This window comes from Podarcis filfolensis, assembly GCF_964270895.1.
Source record: "Podarcis filfolensis genome assembly, chromosome: 3".
NCBI lineage: Eukaryota > Metazoa > Chordata > Lepidosauria > Squamata > Lacertidae > Podarcis > Podarcis filfolensis.
The window spans coordinates 82,488,371-82,511,561 of NC_139606.1; the positions used below are offsets into that span (position 1 = coordinate 82,488,371).

General features: G+C 42.1%; 1 protein-coding gene and 1 long non-coding RNA gene across 2 annotated transcripts in view; one reads left to right on the forward strand and one right to left on the reverse strand.

Moving 5' to 3' along the window:
- The window catches only part of LOC310758318, a 166,206-nt gene that overhangs the window by 44,061 nt on the left and 98,954 nt on the right, over positions 1-23,191 (reverse strand). The window lies entirely within an intron of this gene.
- The window catches only part of CDC42EP3 (CDC42 effector protein 3), a 61,257-nt gene continuing 51,836 nt past the window's right edge, over positions 13,771-23,191 (forward strand). Inside the window, exon 1 of the mRNA XM_083604370.1 lies at positions 13,771-13,884. The gene's annotated coding sequence lies outside the window, so the exon portion shown is untranslated. The remainder of the gene's footprint in view (positions 13,885-23,191) is intronic.

Sequence of the window (23,191 nt, forward strand, 5' to 3'; positions counted from 1 at the left end):
TCTTCAGAACAACTTTGCAGCAGGCATGAGACAAGGACCTATCATGGGAAGGGGCAGCCATATTGTGGCTAACCCAAGGAATTCTGGGACCTGTAATCTGATTAGGATGTCAAGGATTCCCTTGAGACCCTCATTAAATGACAATTTCATGGGGAGAGGGAACATTTGTTAAACCCGTTTAAATACCTGTGGTGTAGACATGTACTCAGTCTCAAATGTTTTTATACTGCCAGAGCTCCAGCAAGACCATCGTCTAACAACAATGTAGAACTACTATTGCAAATACTGAACATGACAGCTCTATGTCTTAGCTTGATTTTTGCCTTTGTGAGAGTTCAAAAATAAAAAGTACAGAGTGACATGCAGAAGGAATGTGAGTGGGTGGGGGTAAGAAAGAGAGAGATGGCAGGCTAAGGAATGGAACATATACCAGACTTCATTTGAAAGCACGTTCAGTTGAAGAGACATTGCCTTAAGGTTCCAGTTGTTACCCACCATGAAACCAGTGAGTCACCCCAGCTAAATTATAGGATTATTCACATATTGAACAGACTAGATGCATGTTTGCTTATCTTACTGGATCAAGATATAAAGCAGTGCTTTCTTTAAAAAATCATTCTCACCGAAGAATCTTCGGTGACCTGGAGGACTGACGTCTTGCTAAAGCCATCACCATTTTCAGAAGGACAGAATATTTATCAGTGTATTTTCTGTCAACGGTTTCAACACTAGCAAGTTATTTGACAATGGCAGACCAGGACTTGAAAATGGAGATAACGAGTAACCTGATTCTTCATAGAGGCTGTAAAGTAATTGTAGGCTGCAGAGGTCTGTGGTTTTTAAATATATATTTTTCCAGATACTGTACACACTGTCTTGATCCTTATCACAATAGCGAGACAGCCACTTTATGACCAACTGCAAACACATCTTTTGAATAATAATAAAAAAGCAGGCCTTTCGCATATGCGCACATACTCGGGAGTGAGCGCCACTAAATATCTGTGTGACTGGCTTCTGAGAAGGGTTGCATGGTATTGGGCTATGCCTTCTGCAATTCTGCTTCCTTCCTCTCATATATTCTCTGCTCTGCCATAAATATTTCTGTAGGCAGTTGAAGCTGTTCCATTGCCGGATAAAGTTTTGGAAAGTGTCAATGTTAAAGTAAGCAACATTGCTTGCCCAGATTGCTTAAATATCCCATTCAGAATACAGTGTTTCAGCCTGGCTTATTTTGGATCAGGTTGTATATAGCAATTTAACAGGTGTGTGTATAATTGAAATTCATGACTGTTCGGCTACAAAAGAACCTTTACCATCAAATTATGACTGTGTAGGGTTAGGCATGCATGGCTTTAGCTGTTACACCCAAATGACTGCAAATATGATTCTACCCTAGAATTTTGAAGCCACAACCTATCCAAACTGAAGAGGTCAAAGTGTTCAGGTTTAGATCAGATGTATATTTTGGGTTTAGGAGCTCATGGGTTCAATGAACTGCTAGCATTGCCACCTGCTGCCTAATGCTCTCGTCCCTTGCCAAGTAGCAGCAGCATTTATTTCACTTACTTATTACATTTATAAATATGTGAAAGAGTGGTGTACAAATAAACTCTAAGGAGCTCAAAGCAGCATATATAGTTCTCATCCCATGTATTTTATCCTCAGAACAACCAGGTGAGGTAGGTAAGTCAGAGATAGCAACTGGTCCAGGGTCACATGAACTTCATGTCTGGGCAGGTACCATTCTGAAACTATAGGCTGATGCTGTGGAACTGACACTGTTACTGGCACCACATAATACTCGTTCCACACTATTATGGAAATTGATCTTTTAGTGTGGCAGAACCTACACTTTGGAACTCCCTGCCTGTTGGCACCACACAGGCACCTTCACTGTACTCTTTTTGGTGCCTGCTTGAAACAGACACAGAGGAAGGTTGGGGTTCAAGTAACCACTTACCAAGTAGTAGTGGATGACGTAATCATGCAGATACCTGTCTTCTTAATTCCATGAATGACACCTGCAGTAATATAATTTACTTGGTGGTTCTTATGTTTATAAATTTCCCATTAGTTGGGAAGCTTCTGGTTCAAGAATGGTTTAGTCATGGGGCTCGACCGTACATCTGCTTGCCCCATGGGTCCAAATGGTTTTGTCTTGCCACTTTCCCCCAGAAAACTCACTTTTTAGTACTAAATCTGAGCAAATGTCAATCTGGAGAAAACCCCGTTTGATGTTTGCTCTGATTCAGCAGTAACAAGGCAGGTTTTCCTGGCGGAAAGTGGTGGGGCAAGCAAAGTGTAGATGAGGCCTCATGCTGCATAGTGGTAAGCTTAGAAGGAACACTGTATGCTTGTTGCATAAATGGTTTTCCAAGGGTACAGAGAGTTGTTAAACCAGAAACCAGTGTGACGCGGTGGTTAGAGGGCTGGAACAGGGCCTGGAAGACTAGGGCTCAGCTTGGGCCAATCATTGTCTCTTAGCTTAGCCTACCTCGCAGGGTGGTTATGAGGATAAAATGGAGAGAAAGGGAATGATGCATGCCACCTTGAGCCCCCTGGAGGAAAGCTGTGATATAAATCTAATTTAAAAAAAACCATCCTCATCCTTAATTTTTTACTGAAACTCTGCTGTATAGTAGTGGTTCCCAAAGCTCCCCCTGCAGACCACTTGAAAATTGCTGAGGGGCATGATGGACAACTTAATAATTCCTTTGCCTGTTGTAGCAATTGTAATGTGCTGTGATAGATGAATGTTCAGTTGTATTTCTACAGACACACTACGGACCACCTGAATTGACCCATGGACCACAGTTTGGGAAACCCTTCTCTTATAGTATTCATAGTTCATTTGACAGTAGTAGTTTTTTTCTCTTCCAGCTGAGGGAAAGTGAATTTTACATTTTCATATTTACTTTGCATTGATTTTGCTGTTGGATATAGCAGTGTTGGGCTCAAACCTTTCCTTCCGTTTTAGTCTGCCGGCCTTCAATAACCATTGTGTTGGTGTAAGCGACGCCGTTGGTATAAAGATGCTTCCCAAGACATTTGACAGATCACTTTGTTCTGCAGTGTGGACAGAAGTGAGGCGTGTTGAACTGGTTCAAAACCAGCATTTCTGCCTCCATTAACTTGAAGAAGCTTGTCAGTGACTTCAATGGAACAGAAGGCTGCTTTGAACTTAAATTTCTTTTGAACGTTTCTTCCAATAGGGTTAGTAAGCAAAGTGGCTTAATGGCCATTTATTATGTGGGTGGCTGAGTGGGCACAGTCGCCAAAAGACGTCTGGCAGCTGACCCTGTGAGTTAATAACCATTTCTGCAAAGATCAAAGGAGCCTCATCTGTAACCAGCTGTCATTCCTGGTAATTTGCTTTTTCCTGTCTAATGTCCTAACATGTATTAATGATTTATCACTCTTTGAGAGCGGTTACCTCTATTGCTCTCTCTTTAAATGCATGTGCATTTGTATATGTATATATCAGCACAGCTATTGGCTTGTTGTGACTTTAGATTTGTAGGTGAGCAACACACAGTCCTCCTGTCATGCCAGCATGTGACAAAGAGACAGAACCCAGAAATTGGCTATTATATATGTGTGATGGTGATAGAGCTATGATACTCGGCAAGAGTGCAGACTAGTCTTGAATGGTCAATACTTCCCTGCCTGTAAGGTCCAAGAGAGCATCTGGCTCCCATTGCTATTCATATGAAATTTTGGGAGAACTTGATTTGAAGTGAGGCAGCATCTGTACATTCAGGGTGTCCAGCTTTAGTTGGGTTGGTTACTAGCAAAATGTAATCCATAATAAATCGGGTACAAAATATATTGCTGTTTTATTCAGTTTTTAAAAACAATTCATTTCAGGATCTGTGCATAAACCCATGTTTCTTGTTTTGACTGAATTTCACCTGGAATGAAAGCTAGTCATTTTTGAAACATCTGGAGATCAGGAGGACACACACAGCTTTCCCTGCTATCTGAGACTGTGTATTCAACAAACATCTGTTACTTCAACTTCCTTGCCTTCCATTGTTTGATCCAGTCTTGCCAATGTGCACTTACCCAAAGTGTTCACCACATTCTAAACCAATCTCATTCTATTTCTTGTGGCTGTTTACAGTGTGATCAGATGGACTGTGCTCAACAGCACTTTTAAAATATCTGTGGCATGTGCTCTATCCTAACCACTCATTCCCTTTTCCTTGACCTGCCCTTTGTGGAGAGTCTGGAATGTTAAACATTTCTTGTGGGTCTGCCCAACCTTGTACTTTATTTAAACTTACTCTCCCATTCCCGTTTTCTGAAGCACCTTCCAAGCTTGTCTCTTTTCTCTTCTAAGTCAGAGAGCTGTGATCATTGATTCATGCAATCTTTGATTTTGCATGTCTCTTCCTTAACGGGAAGCTGTTGAGTGAACTCATTATTGTTGCATGTTTTGGGAATCAATGTGGCATTTTGAAAGCGGCAGGAATTTTATTTCTTGAAAGCAGATGTATTTTGATGGCAGACATGAATGGCTTGTTTATTACAGGAGTGGGGAAATGATGGAATGTAGAGAGCTTTCATGTTACATGTGATTTATTTTTGATTGCATTTATATCCCATCTTTCTTCCAAGGAGCTTATTGTGCTGGACATAGTTCTCCTCCTCCAAATTTAATTATCACAACAACCTTGTGGAGGTAGGATAAGCTAAGTGTGAGTGACTGGCCCAAGGTCATCCAGTGAGCTTCATGGCTGAGTGTGGATTTGAACCCTGGTCTCCCAGGTCCTAGTCTTGCACTCTAACCATTACAGTGGTACCTCGGGTTACATACCCTTCAGGTTACAGATGCTTCAGCTTACAGACTCCGCTAACTCAGAAATAGTACCTCGGGTTAAGAACTTTGCTTCAGGATGAGAACAGAAATTGCATGGTGGTGGCAGTGGGAGGCTCCATTAGCTAAAGTGGTACCTCAGGTTAAGAACAGTTTCAGGTTAAGAACGGACCTCCAGAATGAATTAAGTTCTTAACCCGAGGTACCACTGTATACCACACTGGCTGGTTGTGTGTATGGAGGAGTGTATTGCACCTCATCACCACCACAATGCAGACAGCCTTATTATTTAGTTAAGTGGTCCTATACCTCTTCATTTAGAAATTCCTAGCAATCATCACAATCTGGTGGTGTGTGTGTGCAAGCTTCAGGCTTTGCATTTTTCTTATGGGTGCATTCATTGTTTTCTTTACAAATTTATTTTAGGAAAACATCTTACCTGTATTAATAAAATTTGGAAAATATCCATGTGGCCAACAACATGTGCCAAGAAAAATGGTTTGGCTACTCCTTTCCGCTGCATGCATGCATGTGTGGTACTGGCAAAAAAATGACCTCTCTGAGCAGCAGGTGTAACCCATGCAATTTAAGAAGACTGCTTGAGTATCGGATTAATTCCTTTTGTATATTTTAAAGCAAAGCAGCAAGAAACTTTCATCATACTTCTGAAATGTATTAGGGATCAGCTCCCCTGATCTCTGTGATAGGTTGGATTCTGTAGCAGTTCTTAGAATGTATATGAGGCTTTAGAGCAGCAGTGGGAAACCTGTGACCCTCTGGATGTTGCTGAGCTACATGTTATTGACCATTGGGCAGGCTGGCAGGGACTGGTGAAGTCCATCAACATCTGGAAGCCCACAGGTTCCCCAGCTGGGCTTTAGAACAGGGGACTCCAACTCCCATCAGCCCCAGCGAGCAAGGCCAATGGTCAGGGATTATGGGAGTTCAAGTCCAAAATATTTGGAGGGCACTAAGTTGGCGACCCCTGCTCTAAAATCTTCAGAGGTTCACATACCTCATCTCAGTAACTAGCAGTGAGTCACCATCCCTTTCTATTTTCAAAGTCAGAAAAAAACAGCCTCCCAATTGTTTCCTAATCCATGTACCCACAACTGGAAACACTCCTATTCAAATGCTACAAAATACATAGCATTTAATATACAGCATGCCTCAAAATTCTGACTTTTTATCTCTTTGGGAGAAAAAGTACATGGCTTAGAAAGCTCACTCCTTGCTTTAAGTACCCTTTATAAGAGCTGAGGAGAGGAACTCTATTGGCACACTTTGTGGGAACAGATGGCTGTAAAGCATGTTAAAGACTAACTAATCTGTGATAAGTCCTTTTGAGAATACCCTCTGAGTTTTTTTAAAAATCCTGTTCTCACTGACAAGATATTTGTTAAAAAATAAACAGCGGGGAGATATAAACAAAACCTGTGCACACATGCTTTTATATTCAATTGCCTCCTTGAACATACATTTTAAAAACAATGACTTGAAAGTGATCTTAAAACTTGGAGTGGTTGCTCTAATCTACATTAATTATTATAGAAACAAAAATGGAAAGTGATTCATTCCTGGTTAATTCACCCAGAGTGAAAATAAAAAACATAACAACTCAGCTTGATGCTTTTCCTTGGCCAGCATCATGCAGTTGCTAGAGTTAGGTTTGGAAAACCAGATGGAAATCTCTGCTTATGCAAACCACGGTTGCTTGCGTAGCCTGGCTGACATCACAGGGTTATAGGCAGGATGAGATAAGGATATTTTGGAACATTCCTTAATAGTAAAAAGAGCAAGTTGCCTCCTGAAGGCAGAGTGATTCATATGGCCCTTTTGAACCTGATGTAGTCTCGTTGACTGGAGCTCTTTTCAATTACGAATGCAGGTTTAAGTTTAATTTCTTCTGCAGGGAGGCAATAGTGGTGTCAGACAGTAGCCCTTACCTAAAGGCATTTCATAGACTGGGTCCAAACCTGTGGAACTCCCTCATGACTGAGATTAGGCAGGCACCTTCCTTGTTGAACATCAGGTGCACGGCAAAGGCTTTATTATTCCATCAGGTATTTTAAGGTAGTGTTTGGTTTTATGGTGAGTTTTTACTGTTTAATCCTTGGTGTGGTTTAATTTTATGCACATCACTTAGAAATCCTAATGATTAAATGGTATATAAACACAATAAATAAATAAATAATCTATATTATTAAATAAATAATAAATCTATCACCTTAAATAAATAATAAATCTTCTTACGTTCTTCTTACTACATTTGGCTGGAAGTTGACATTCAACAACATCTGGAGGGCCACGGGTTTGCTTTCTCAGGGAAAGGCAACTCTGAGGCAGCTGCTTCAGCTTCTACCTCAGATTCTCCCAGTGGCTGTGTGTACTACAGGACACAGCCATAAAACAGGCCTGCATGACTTAATATTCACCAAGCAATGAACTGTAGTCTGCAAAGTGCTTGATGCTTCTGTTTTTTTTTTCTCAGAAAAGAAGAGGTTTGCTGAGATGCTGGTGGGTCATCAGCACCATCCACGATTGGCAGGTTGTGTTTGGGTTGTCTGCACGCCTGACCTACATCAGTAATGCATTAATGAGGAAATGGAGGAGTATTGCACCACAAATGAAATGCGATGGGGGGGTGAGGAGGTGGACATGGATTGTTCATCTGGGGAAACCCTGAGGACATTTGTATACAAGTAGTACAACTGGGCCCCCTCCCTGCTGACAAACATCGCTTGCACATGATGAAAAGGTTGCATTGAGGGGAATAGGACAAATATAAGCTAGGCAAGGGGACTAGTGGGAGCAGCTGGCTAGACAGCTGCATTTCAGAGAGAGGTTTGTGGAGGGAGTGGGGGGTAGGTTGAGTGGATAAGATTTAGATATGGACACAAGTTGAGCCAAACCTCTAAACCCACGTTTCTTTTGAGTAGTATCTAAATGAAAGCCCCTAAACATAGACTCATCTGCTCGTGCCAAGGAAGCACAGGCCACTAAAGAACTAAAACACAGCCTGCATTTCTCAGTGGTGGCTGTGAGCTTTGTAACCAGATGCTGACTGTCTCTTTCTTGTGCCCCAGTGTGAGGCTCAGCATGACACAGAAAGCGCTGGAAACACAGCTGAGTTTTCATATGGCCCTCAGGTGATAAAAAGGACCATTGCCTGTAATGAAGAATACACACCAGATCTCCTGATTTCCAGCCCTTTAAATCAGCAAAGGAGAAATAGGGACGATACTGGCAGAGGAGAAAGCCGACACAGTAGACCCATTCAAAGCCTGTTCTGCCCTGTGTGGGTAGGTAAGAAAACATTTCCCTGAAGATAAAGGGTCAGAAATGTTTGAGTCCAACATGGTGGCCATATGGTGTTCTCCCCCTCCCCTTGTCTACCAGAGCATGCAAACGGCAACACAAATTCTTTAAATTCATCTTTTTATACATAAAATACATTCAGATGGAAAGATTATTTGGAAACTTGGGAAACTGTTCTTGTTTTTATAAAGATTATTTACAAGGGAGTAGAGGCTTGCTGACACTGGATAAATTTCTTGGCTTCAATGCTCACATTGTACACTGGCCAGTTTTCTCTTGATGACTCTTCCCCTCAGGGGAATTTACTTTTGTGTAAATATTCTTAGGATCAGGTGTTTTGTTCAAGTTTGCTTGTTTGTTTTACCTGTAGCCTACCAGGTAGGAAAATAACTTAATTCTGTGCAATACAGTTTCAAGTATCAATTGAAAAGTATTTCCTAAGCAGGAATGGAACAGCATTTTAAGTGTAAAAACCAGTCTGGTTCAAATATTCCCATTGAAGTCTAAATCTGGAAACAAACATATTTGTTGAAGAGAGTTCAGATCTCTCAGGGTTTTAATGTGGCAGGATTTGTCCCCTCAACTGGTAATCAAATAGTGTAATTGACTTCCATTGGTCAGTCAAATGCTTGCTTCAGAGAAAAACTCATTTTTGAAATGGTTTCTTCAACATCTGCAGGCCTCTACCCACCACAGAGTAAAAAGGCTGATAATCCAAATATAGATTTAGTGACGATCCAAAATCAAACTCAACAGTCTAAACAAACTCAGCTTTATATTTTGGCAATGTATCCTCAATGATAATGTTTGGCTTTTTCCTTTTTAACTGTCGCCTCTTAGAAGATAGTTTAGCACTTATCTCCCTCAGTTCAAAGGTGGTTTTAGAGGGTTTGCTGTGGAATTCAAGATACACAGATTTGTTTACAGGTTGAACATATTGCCCTTTCATCTTTTGTGGAATCTACTCTCCTGATGTTTTCTTTACAGTATTATATCCGGGACTTTTAATTGTATTTTTCCTTCTCATTTTTTTGCATGGATTATTATTATTATTATTATTATTATTATTATTATTTATTTATTTATATCCCGCCCATCTGGCTGGGTTTCTCCAGCCACTCTGGGCGGCTCCCAACAGAATATTAATAATAATAAAATGTGATAAAACATCAAACATTAAAAACTTCCCTAAACAGGGCTGCCTTCAGATGTCTTCTAAAAGTCAGGTAGTTTGTTTCCTTGACATCTGATGGGAGGACATTCCACAGGATGGGCACCACTACCGAGAAGGCCCTCTGCCGGGTTCCCTGTAGTTTCACATCTCACAGTGAGGGAACCGCCAGAAGGCCCTCAGTGGATGTAAAGGCATATGCATGTAAAAAGAAATGGATATTTCTGAGTCTTTTAATATATTTACGTACCTTTAGCATAATGCTTCTTTGAGTGTTTGCCTTGCTTCACCTCAGTACGTTTTAGTGGGATCTATTCACACATTCAGCTGCAAGTCATCAAATGGTAGTGTGTGTACATGCGTGAACTGTCCCAGCATTTCCCTCAGTCCAAATCTGTGTACACCATAGTGTGCCTATTACAGCAGTTGTGTGTCTGGAGTGGGCAGAAACCAGGGAGGATTGAGCAGGAGAATCATTGGTGCTGTGTGTCTCATTCTGATCAGCATTTTAAAGCAGGGATGGGGAACCTCAGATCCGGGGATCTCCTTTAATTCGTTCCGGAGGTCCGTTCTTAACCTGAAACTGTTCTTAACCTGAGGTACCACTTTAGCTAATGGGGCCTCCCGCTGCTGCCACACAATTTCTTTTCTTATCCTGAAGCAAAGTTCTTAACCTGAGGTACTATTTCTGGGTTAGCGGTGTCTGTAACCTGAAGTGTCTGTAACCTGAGGTACCACTGTATAACCTCAGTCTCCTGATTGCAAATATGGCAGCCCTGCATAGGAAGGAATCCACCAAAACATACAGTAGTTGATATACACCATGCATTCTTTGTCAAGTTCTGCATAACTTGAAAAGAAAGGAGATTGTACAGTAGCAGTGTGTGGTGGTGAGTGTCACTGTTAACTTGATTGTAGGAGAGAGAAAAATAGAATTTATTGTTCCTGGCCTCCTTCCACTTTACTGTTCTTACCTATAAAACATCTATTGTGGCATTTCCTACTTCCTATGGGTCTAGATCATTATTTGATACACAGGAGAATTTCATCTAATAAAATATGAAATAGGAGCTGCCTCAAGGAAGAGAAGAAAGTAATGCCTACAGTCAATCTCAGGCCATTCCTAGCCTTTGACAGCTGTTTCCCTCATGTGAGAAAAGTCAAAAGCAAGTCAAAAAAAGATGTTGAAGTTTATACTTTTGGTCTCCCCTGACACTGAAAGATTGCTCTTAAAGAGATACAGGTAGGGAAATATCAACAAACAGCTCTCTACATGCAAGACGAAAAGGCATGGCATCCATTGACAAATAAGTTTCAGCTCCAAATGTAGTAAAAAGATTTCCCTACCCTGTGATCAGTCAGCTGGTGACTGGTGCCCACTCGGACTGTTAGGAGCCAACAGTACAAGCAAACATAGCCATTGGCAGGCAGAGCTAACCATTTCCAGTTCCACCCCATCCTCCTGACAACAACTGCCAGTCAGAGGCAACAATCCTTCACAACATGGACCAGTGGTTTGACAAGACAGGTGTTCTTGGTCAGTTAGAAGGCAGAACAGGGAACAGGGATTCAGCCTGTGGTGTGTGGTGAAATTTTGTGTAGGGGAACAGTTAGGGCCAGAGGCATCAGCTTGTGAGGGCGATTGGTCGGGGGCTAGTCCCACGAGTGTGAGCATTGTGTCTCCATCTCTAAGCCAGACAGAAACTTCATGGGCTTTGGGAAGGAGACGCCAGGCTTTTGGCAGAATCCTGGAGTCCTCCTGGCTCTTTCCCCAAGCTGGGCGTGCTTTTGGAAGAAGGTGGAAGGACTCTTGGACCTGTCGGATCATCGTGCTTCCCTCCCTAAACTGAGCAAAAGCTTCCCAGGCTTTGGGAAGCAGGCACCAGGGGAACATTTAGATTTTATGTATGCAAATAGTTTTAATTGCATCAATGTTTAATTGTATTTTTATGATTAATTTTTCTATGTTTTTGGTGGTTCTTGGTTTTGTCTGTAAACTGCCTTGTACAGTGGTACCTCGGGTTAAGTACTTAATGTGTTCCGGAGGTCCGTTCTTAACCTGAAACTGTTCTTAACCTGAAGCACCACCGCCACACAATTTCTGTTCTCATCCTGAAGCAAAGTTCTTAACCCGAGGTAATATTTCTGGGTTAGCGGAGCCTGTAACCTGAAGCATATGTAACCTGAAGCGTATGTAACCCGAGGTTACCACTGTATCAGGGAAAAGGTGGGGTATAAATTAACTACAACAACAACAACAACAACAACAACAACAACAGTGCTATTTTTCTAGAAAAGGAGATGTCAGAATAATGGCAATGGCACCCACCTGAGAGGTGCCAGAACTGAGTTCCAGTGAGTTCCAGCTGAAAATAGCCTTGAATAATAATAATAATAATAATAATAATAATAATAATAATAATACGACTAAGGATACAGCAGTTTCATCTATCTCTTCATAAATATTGAGCAAGCAAGGTTGTACAATTGATGGCACAAACCCTGTGTGCAGGTTTGCGAGTTCATCAGTCAGAACAGAAATAATCTTAGCAATAATCAGATTGCGAAAACCAATTCTAGATTTGTTTTGTCTCTTGTCCATTTCATAGCACAAACATTCTGCTAAAAGCACTCATTTGTCAGAAAGCATTTTCTAATCCAGAAGCTCAACACATTAACACCACACAAAGATACACTATATTCAGTCTGGCAAACTTTACCAGACAAGTTGGAATGCAATCTGGAAACATTTACTGGATTTTCAAATGCAAATGCCAACCACTGTATTTCATTCAGTAGGGGAAGACTTTAAACCTACTATGTTTGTAAAATGTGCATGTCATAATGTACACGGAAACAAATTAAGATCCTTGCAATAAAATAAGGTGCAGTTAGTATTGGGCTCCTTTGGGAGGGAGGGTGGGATATAAATTTAACAAATAATATTTGTGAGGGGAAAGAGCAGTTACTAAAGCGATTTGGGATTCGAGTCATTGTCTTTTAAAAAAAAAAATCAAAGAGAAGTAAAGATGATGGCGCTTTTGCTGCTTAATTTATATTAAAATTTTCTATCCAAGCTGATGTTGGCATCAGTCCCAATGCACATGGAGCTCAGATGCTGCAAGTTATGCAGGTCTAGTGAACCATGGTGCAATCCGTGTCAGGTTTGTTTCTTGTGAACGAAGTCTCATCCATTAGCACAAGTGGGGCATTTCCCTACCAAGCTGCCCTCAGCCAGCCCCCACCTGCCTGCTTACTTAGTTACACCCAGTCCAGTCCGTGGAACTAGCTGTCAGCTTCCTCCTCTTTAGTCTCAGTGTTGCCTTTGTAAACTCAGCAGGGAGAAAGAAGTGGACAAAGTCAGAATTAATTGGTTCCATTTTTCATTGGCTATCTCCCCCTACTGTTGACCTTCCTGCCTTTTGTTCTACAAGCCTGAATGGGCACCAGCCTCCACCACTGAGTGTGTGATGGCCTGGGAATCCAATTCAGAGGCTGAACCGGAGGAATCCCAGCCTGCACAGGAGTCCCCGCCTCCAGGGCCGGCTGAACTGGGGCAGGGCCTTGATTCTGAAGCGCCTGCACCTGTGCCGGATCCTCAGGAGCAGGCACCAGGAGAATCCACTCTGGCTCCAGAGGGGGTTGAGGACACAGTGCCTACAGGTGCTCCTCTCCCAGCCCTGTCAGGGGAAGGTGGGTCGCCCCCTGGGTCCAGTAACCCTCCAGCCTCTCCTGAGCTGCAGAGGCTCAGGGCAGAGAGGCGGAGGGAACTGGTTTCTCCCAGGAGGAGTGCTCGCCTTAAGGCCAGGAGAGGCGGGTCTCCTGGGGGCTGGGACCGCCCCTGGCCTCAGAGAAGATAAAGGCCAGTCAGCCCAGTCCCAGGTTGCGGGAGCAACGTCGTTGAAGAGCTGTTTCGGCCAGCACCCAGTCCTATTCCTCCAGAGTTCCTGTCCTTGCCCGGCTCCTCGCTTCGAACCCCGCTTCGCCCGTGGAGGACTGTCTGCCGACCCTCGACTCAGGTCCTGGACCTCGCCCCACGGTAACCTCCCCCCGGGACCAGCACAGAGTGAATCTTGAATGGATCACCAGAGTGAGCCCATAGCGGCGTACCCAGAAAACTGGTTTACCACTAGAGAACCAGATTCCAGTGTGACAACAGCAATAGACCCCAAAATAAGTGGCTGGGCTTGAATGAACTGGCCCTCACTTTATTCATTGGCTTTGGTACAACACTTGGATGCTAATAATAATAATAATAATAATAATAATAATAATAATAATAATAATAATGCTCCTATTTAGAATTTATATAACGCTTTGGAATGTTCAAAGTGTTTTGTATACATTCTTATCGCAACTTTGTAAGGTAGGTCAGGATTCTTATCCCTATATTGTAGATGGCAACTTCAAGAGAGGTAGCTGTGTTAGTCTGCAGCAGCATGAGTGACAGGCCTGATGCACTGTAAAGACTCACACATTTATTATTGTGGCCTAAGTGGACTGGAATACCCTTCATCATCAGATGTACCCTCATCCTGCTCCGCTCCAGTCAATATGAAAAATGGTGCCAGGGGTAAGTCTTCATAACTCATTATCAATTTCTTACTTTTATTGTAGCCATAAAGAATTACAGGGGCCCTCTGTCTAGGGTGACACCCATGAATTACAGTGTTCTAAACCAAGCTGTGCAGTAACTTATTTGAATAAAATGGTAGTCTCCTTAATACAACAGATATGTAGAGATTTTTGGTCCTGTGTTGACAAACAGATGTGGGTTGAGTCCTAGTGCATTTTACTCAGATTAAACCCATTGCAATTATGGGCCTAATTTAGTCATGGCCATTAATTTCAGTGGGTCTTCTTTGAATTTGACCAACATTGGATACAATTCTATGTTGTTTATCTCCCTTCCCTACATTGCCCCGGTATTCTACAACCAAGTACCATTGCCATGAAAGCGCTCTGGCAGGTTGTAGATCCTCTGAACTCATTAAAGGATGGCATTACCAAGAAGGCCAAGACTAGACTGAAATTCATTTTTTCATAGACAATGTGGTTGGAACAGTACAAAATATACAAAAGGAGCATGCTCCCTGCTCAGTCTAAATAAGAGAGCAGCCCAGAATGGCATACTTACAGGGTATGTCTATGCCCAAGGTAAATAATTGTAGAACAGTTCAGTCTGATGAATTGTACTGGTGCCTACAGAAGCCCAAGCCATGACAAGTCTGTTAGAACATAGTCCATTGACTTACTTAAGTTCTATTGATGTCAAGGGTAGAAAACAGTTCTGTTCATTGGTTTCAATTGTATATTTAACCATGTGATTAAAGCTATAATCCTATGCACACTTACTTAGGAGCAAGTCCCGATAAATTTAATGTGATTAATTTCAGAGTAAACATTCATACACTGGTGTTGCATATTGCTTTCAAGGAAATCAGTGGGATGAGAGGTGCTTAACTTCAGTTGTATTGTGCCTTGTCACACGTTAAGGTGTCATTTTTGAGGTAAATGAGCACCTTATATTTTCTGTGTTATCTTAATCTGGGAGACTGTGGAGCGCATGTAATGCTGGAGCGGGGGAGAGAATCAGGAAGCTGATGGAGGAAAGAGCATTGAGAATAAAACATTCCTTCTCTACATGTCTTTCCCTAGGCAAAGATGTGTCACATGTTTTGAATGTACTTGTGAATTCTGTCTTGCCTGCTAAGGGACAAAAGCAGAAATCTGTACTCAGCATGCTAGCGTCCTCTTGTTATTGGATATGGGGGTTAGATATTATTTCTCGGTTTCTAGTCTTTCATTATAATCTACATTCGCATCATGGAAAGAGGTCTGAGAACTTGTGGGTGAGAAAATGGAGTCAGTAAACTCTTGTTTCAAGGCTTTTGAAGTCTGTAGGATTATATGACTATCTTCGTTCATTTCAGTGGTTGGTGAAACAGATTTTTCAGAGGCTGAAAAAATCTTCCTGCTTTTCTGATCTCTGATTAGAATGGATTGTGCAGATATTTATTTACTTCATGTTTCCATTCCCAGGTCACCATCAGACCCCAAAATATGTCTGAAATGTGAGGTCTCCGATAGCAGACTAGGCTCTACTTATTCGACACTGAATTTACTCTTGGAAAAAGCAGTTTGAAGGGTACTGAGTGATCATAAAGAACGCCACCATGCTGCACATTCCATGCCTACGCAGGAACTGCAGAATTACATTCTCTTAAGTATTGTCCAGACGTTGGAATCTGTTAATGTCTGCAGATTGCACTATTTGCTTCCAACCTTTAAAAAGTTATGTTACAATGTAGGCATTGCTTGTTATTATAATTGATCTAGCCCTTAATAGGTTGTTTACAGTATCTCTAATGCATCTTCATAACAATCCTTTAAAGTACCAGCAGGTGGATGGTGTAATGGCTTAGGTAGCCACTGCCTGCTGAAGCTAAGTAGGGTCGAGCCTGGTTAAACAATCCTTTAAAGCAGCTTATTAATATTCTCTCTAACAGAAAGAGAACCCAGGCACTGTGAGTACCATTTGCCCTATAAACACCAGAGTGTTTATAGCTATGGCTGCTATAGCACTTCATCCGTAATCATTGTATGAGTAAGCTGTTCATATTTTAGTTCATAGCTATTAAAAACTTCTGCTAGGATGCTTCCATATTTAGACTCTTCGACACTGCTGAAACATTGCTTTTCCGGACTTAACTGGAAGCAGAATCAACACAGCAGTTAATATAGTGTCCTGTTATCCAGCAATGTTCATCCCCATGGCTGAGATTATTTTTACAATGTTTACACGTTATAATGGTTACGCAGTCTGCAAAGCCCTCTATAACTTTAAATAGAACTGATGTCCTTGCCATTTTACCTCTAATTGCTTCCTGTTTGGTGTGGTCACACTGTTACTGATGTATTTCCCTTTGAATAGTTAGTTCCTGTTCCCTTCAGGCTCCCATACACAGATCACCCTTCTGTAGAAAGTGAAGAAATTCTACACCCAGAACCCATATGTGTGCATACAGTGCTCCAGCACCATGTCACTGACACAGTCAGCTTTGAACTTACTTGCATACTGTAGAATGTATTCTCCCTTTCATATTCTGGTTGAGCATGAATGCTAGTACAGAATTTAAAAGTCTACCTGAATTGAGTTTTTTGTTTGTTTTAAAGGAAAAGCAAATTCCCTGTCTCCATGAGAAAAGAATAGAGTCACACATAATCTGAAGTTCTGGTTTTAAATGTAGAACTCAGACATGATTTTCTAGGGATGCCGAGTAGTGTCACTTTGACATCTGGCCCAATGGTTGGGAGCCCTTTATACCTAGCACTGGAGATCAGAGTGGCAACCAGTTCAATTTACTACCAGAAATGTCAGGAAGGACTGCTTGGGGACCGATGCCCCTTGCTTAATGCTGCTACCAATTTGTCTGCAGTCCTCTGCCCATACCTCCCTCCTTCTTCAAGTGCCTTATTCTACTCCCCCATGGCAAAAAGTTCCACATTCTTTAAAAACCAGAGCAGAATAAATTATGTAAAATATGATAAGCTTGGAAGCAGCCTGTTTCATTCCTTCAAGAGTTTGGGGGTTTTTTGGGTTGGTTTTTTGTTTTTAATTAAAGAGCACTGAATACCAGACAGACATCTTGAGCTATGAGAAAAGCACATGTCTGGTTATAAAAGTTGGACAGAGAGAGCTACCTCCCACTACTACATGGGGACAGCAATCTGATATTCATACTATGTTGGGATCAGAAATATGCCACTGCTACGCCGACTGGCAGAATAGCCACCATATCCAATACACACTCAGCCCAGGAGAGAAGGAGAAAAATACACAAGTGGAGAAAAAACCAGCATCCCTGGAAAGAGGGCCAGCCCTACCATTTGGTAGGTGGCTGCCTCAGGTGGCAAGTGATGGAGTGGTGAGAGGACAGTGGGGGCAGCCACACCATCTGCTCCTTCTGAGTTCTCCTGGCTGTTCCCATGTATTGCTGGACAGAGCTGTATGTGTGGCAGCTACTGCATCACCTAAGCTAACTGACTGCCCTCAGGGATGGTGGAAGATACCAGACCAGTTGACTTCTGTATGTAAAAGGGGGGTTGGTACCATGTTGTCCTTTTACCTCACGCAGCAAAATATTTAGGGCCAACCATGCCCTGGAAACTGCCTGTGCCCACCAAGCAGGGACATGTCCCCCACATATGGAGGGAGCCAATGAACTCAAGATGACAGGGACATACACACCCGGCACATATCCCTACACACATCCACAGAAACAACACAAGCAGAAATGCTGCCCTGGCTCCGTCGATCCCAGTAGCACAACCAGCAATGACCCTGCTATGGTTAGTCCTTACATATGCCTTATAGGTAGGAGTTAGAATACCTATTTTTCAAGAACTTTTTCAGAGCTCAAGGCACACAGAGGAGGAGAGAGAGCTCATGCAATGCTGCACCTACAGAGCTCCCTGAGCAGGGGACCAGCAGGAAGCACACACAGCTCTCCTGGGAGAAGGGTTCATGATCTACCCAGGGAGGAAACAGTTTTGCCTAGCAGCCCAGGGCAAGGACAGACCCAAACTGGAAATGTCTCACTGAATAAGCCATGGGGCTAGAAAGCAGGAGGATTCGTGTTGCCTCAAGTGGCAAACGGGATGCATAGGCCCTGAATAAGAGTGAAACACCAATGGTAGTTTGGAATTACTGTGGCCTATTCAGATGGAGTGGAGGGAAAATGAAGAAGGAAAAGTTGAAAGATGAATACACTATAGAAACCATAATCTCAGGGTTCCTCCCTTCCCCTTTTATTGGCAAATTGTGGAACAGTCTGGACTTGGCTGAAGAGTTGTTGCTGCAGAGAGAAGTCATTATGAGTTTAATAAGAATTCTTCAAATGTTTCAAACCCCAGTGTTAATCTAGCACATCAAGGCTGAAAACTGCATAGCTCGAAGCTGAACATGGAATCCCAGTAAGCAATTCCAGTCCTCTGAGAGCAGCTGGATCAACACATTAGCAATGAATCATCAATTCTGCTGCTGATTTTCTCCCTTATTAATGAAAACATCCATGTCTTTCCAAGTTTACATAATCTAGGGTCACGTGGTTACTGCTGCAAAACAAAAAAACTCTTCTAAGACCTCATTAGAGGAAGATAAATGTATGAATAGACTATTTTTGTCCATTTCATTCCTTGGTCAGCAGCTGCTTTTGCTGGAAGGCGACTTTGGCTGGGGTGGTGGCAGGCTAGGTCTCCAACTCCCTTTCTCCCAAAGATCCTCCTGCCAAGTTCTAGCACTCCAATGTTCACCTCTCCACCCAATTTTTCATCTCTTGGTTGGCAACAGGGGGTGGGGACTGCATTTTGCCCATGGGCCTCAGCTGCTAACCACTATACAGCAATGCTTGTTCATGCTGATCACACTCCAGAGTACAGTAGTTGGAGTCATTATTATGAGTTAGAAACCCAGTATGAAATCTGTGTTTCTTTCAGTATTCATCTGAAAATTTAGTACCTCCAGCAATGAGAATCAGGGGATGTTAAAGCACAGCTGTTATGCAGAGTTGGGCTGCAAATGCTCCAATGCTGTGGGAGTTCCTTCTCCCTTGGTACTATGTAGACACCAGACTTGGTAGCTGGTAATAGATGAGGAAGGACTATTGGTGAAGGGTCATATAGCTCAGTGGTAGAGCATCTGCTTTGGATGCAGAAAATCCCAGGTTTAATTTCCTCATCTCTAGGTAGGGCTGGGTATGTCTTCAGTTTGGAGCTGCTGTCCAGTACAGTGGTGCCTCGCAAGACGAAATTAATTCGTTCCGCGAGTTTTTTCGTCTAGCGAATTTTTCGTCTTGCGAAGCACGAAATCCCATAGGAATGCACTGAAATTCAATTAATGCGTTCCTATGGTCAAAAAAAGTCCAAACAAAGCCAAATTTGGTACAACAAGAGTTTATTAAGTGCTCTTTAAAGTCACACATACTGTAAAGAGCATTTCAAAATTCAAACCCAGAATTTTTTTTAAAAAACAGCAGAGTGGCCTAATGGTCACAGAAAGTCATAAAAATGCAGAAAAAAACACACAAGCTTCCAGATTCTTGCAAACCCCTCCCCAACTGTTCCCCCAGTCACCCAGCACACAGAAATTCAAACCCAGAATTTTTTTTAAAAAAACAGCAGAGTGGCCCAATGGTCACAGAAAATCATAAAAATGCAGAAAAAACCCACACAAGCTTCCAGATTCTTGCAAACCCCTCCCCAACACCAAGTCCTTGAATTCCAAACACCCCAACCCCAAATCCAAAAACCCCCAAAAAAGTTTTAAAAGTTTAACTTACCAAATGGCTGCAAAAGAAGTTTTGGAAAAGCTTCAAAAATCACCAAAGTCTTCAAAAACCTCAAAAAAGGCTACCACACCGCTTGCTATGAGTTGCTCCTCGAAGTCAAGTCGCAACTGTACAGTATTAACGGTTTTAAGAAAAAGGAAACAAACTTGCAAGACGTTTTCGTCTTGCGAAGCAAGCCCATAGGGAAATTTGTCTTGCGAAGCAGCTCGAAAAACGGAAAACCCTTTCATCTAGTGAGTTTTTCGTCTTGCGAGGCATTCGTCTTGCGGGGCACCACTGTAGATGATGCTGGATAGATGGACCAATGGTCTGAGGAAACTTCCACTATTCCTAAGCTTGGCTGAAGTCGTTGCAAGAGAAGCCTATTAATGGTATTTTCCTAATTATAGCTGCTTCTCAAAGGTCGACTGAATCATGACATTTACTAGAATGAATAATAAACAGCTTTAGGGTCTTCCCAATCTCATATCTAAGGGATAACTGCTGGGGGAAATACGTTGGCTTAAATACACACACACACACACACACACACACACACACACACACAAAAACAACAACCGGGGCTCTTAACTGTTAGAGAAGCAAGGTGCATAGTGTCCAAATAAAATGTAATTTTTAAACAGTTATAAAATAATTTTACAATTATATGATGGGGTGGGGGAAACAGCTCTATGTTTCAATGACTACAATAAAAATGAATATGACACACATGACATACATGTACAATACACAGCTCTGCAAGAGAACTTTTAGGACTCTGAAAAGCTATTGGTAGATAACAATGGAATGAGCTCTCAAACCTGCTACCTTGAAATTATGGTCTCTTGGTGACCTGGTAGTAAGCATGTGGCATTAGGAAAGTACTGCATTGTTCATGTAACACATAACCTGCCCAGGTAATACAATGTAGGACACTAAGGCCCTACTATTGTGTATGTGTCATTCCTCCTCCTGGCACTGATAATAGCATCATAAGGCATTTCAGATTGTCTGTTCTACTGGAGTCTGGAGCACGAACCTGTCAGCAAAATTTATTGGAAACTCCACCACATGGAACTCATGGAATTTCCTGTTCCTCTTATGAGTTTTGCTCTCCCGGATTTAAAAACATTGTACTTAAGGTAAAATGGCTTTAGTCAACATAAGTGCTACAGGTAAATTCTACTTCCACACACTCTGGAAAAAAATACAGCTTCTTTCAACAATGTAACAGATATAAAAATAAAAAGGCCAAGCAATGCACTTTTAGATGCTGACTCAGTAATTTACTAGCCATTATGGAACATCAAAGAAAAGTTAAATCATAACTGTTGGTGGCAACAGATAAAGGAGCCCCAGTCTGATTGAGAAGGAGAAACCAGACTGGGGAGATGCAGAAAGGTCTACCTTGGCATTCCTCAGAAGCTAATCAACAATGGTGGAGAAGTTGCCCTGAAAGACAACTTGCCCACCATCCTATCCACAGCTGCAGGAAAGTCTGAATGTGTTCAAGAGTACACATGCTCATTTTACTACAGCTAGAGGCCACAGAGCAGACTGATGTCCTTTAAAACCGGAACGTACAACTGAGAACACACAACCCCCCACAAAAAAAACCCCAGACATGTAGGGATTCTCAGTAGACAATTCAGTGTGGAAAGTTTGCACTCAAAGCAAAGCTCTTGAAAAGCACTTCTCTGTGTACATGACCTATTTCCAACTTTAAATGTGTGGTATGACTTAGGCTGCATCAACAAAAGCATAGTGTCCAGATCACAAGAAGTCATAGTTCCACTGTATTATGAGCTGGTCAGGCTGCATTTGGAGCAATATGTCCAGTACTAGATGCTCCGTTTTAAGGAGGACATTGGCATACTGGAGAATGTCCAGAGGACGGTAACCAGGATTGTGAAGGGCATGGAAACCAGATCATATGAAGAGTGGCTGAAAGATATGTTTAGCCTAGGGAGAACAGAAGATTAAGCAGAGACATGATAGTTGGCTTGAAATATCTAAGTGGCTGTCACACAGAAGATGGAGCAGACTTGTTCTCTGTTCCTTCAGAGAACAGGCTATATCCACTGTGAGTCATACTCAAAGCTGACCCACTGAAAATAATGGACATAGCTAATTTAGAGTCTACTTGGAGTTGAACTTGGATAAAACCTTATGAGTGAAAGTTGCAGGGAAGCATACTTTGGCTAAACGTAGGAGAAACTTCCTAATGGCATGAGTTGTTCAATAGTTGTTCAATAGTAGAGCAAGCTGCTTCGGGAAGTGTTAGGCCCTCCTTTGCTGGAGGTATTTAAAAAGAATTGGGACAACCATTTATCAGGGATCCTGCACTGACCTCCAAGATTTCTTTCAGCTCTACAATTTGATGAACCCAGTCAATTTGAAACTAAAAGGACGCATTCTGTCGCCATTATAATATAATAATAATTTATTATTTATACCCCGCCCATCTGGCTGGGCCTCCCCAGCCACTCTGGGCGGCTTCCATAAAAACCAAAAATACAGTAAAATATCACACGTTAAAAACTTCCCTGAACAGGGCTGCCTTAAGATGTCTTCTGAATGTCAGGTAGTTGTTTATCGCTTTGACATCTGCTGGAAGGGCGTTCCACAGGGCGGGCGCCACTACCGAGAAGGCCCTCTGCTTGGTTCCCTGTAGCTTTGCTTCTCGCAATGAGGGAACCGCCAGAAGGCCCTCGGCACTGGACCTCAGCGTCCGGGCAGAATGATGGGGGTGGAGACGCTCCTTCAGGTATACTGGACTGAGGCCGTTTAGGGCTTTAAAGGTCAGCACCAACACTTTGAATTGTGCTCGGAAACGTACATTCCTACAAGTATGTCTCTGCAAATGGAATTGCAAGTGTATTAAAGGTTTGCTCCTTTATCCAAAACAATTCAGAAACAGAAAGGTAGCTCTGCAAAGCACAATGGTTCTAGAGCATGGCCTGAAGGCACAGGATTCAGCAGCCTTGCTTTATCTGGTTAGTGTTTGAACAGAGGCCATGTGGGAACCTTATGTAGGCCACTTTCCATTCTCTCATGAAGACACAGATACAAATGAAATGAATAAATAAATCATGGATGTCCTAGATTTCAGAACACCTCTGCTTTGTGACCCTTTTCTGAACACACACCACATTTCTGGAGTGTTCCTTTGGCAATGTGAACATGCAGCAATTATGACCAATAGCAACACTGTCTTACCTATTAAATTTCCAATTACACTTGTCTGAGCTACTGTATTAGGAACGTGTGAATGACTATGTGACTTGTAAGCATGAAAATTGTCTAACCTTCACCTCACTCTTTAGATTATGCACAGAGAGGAATAAAAGTTCCAATGCTTTCTGAAATAAAGTTCCAATGCTTTCTGAAATAAAAGGTACAAGAGGTGCTAGATAAGAAAAAAAAAACAATGTTAAAAAAACCCAGAATCCCAATATCAGGGGATAGTATTCTTTAACCATGTATTTGGTGGTATTTTACAGCTCAGTGGTCCAAATTCACATAAAGTGAATATTCCTGATCAATGTAGAT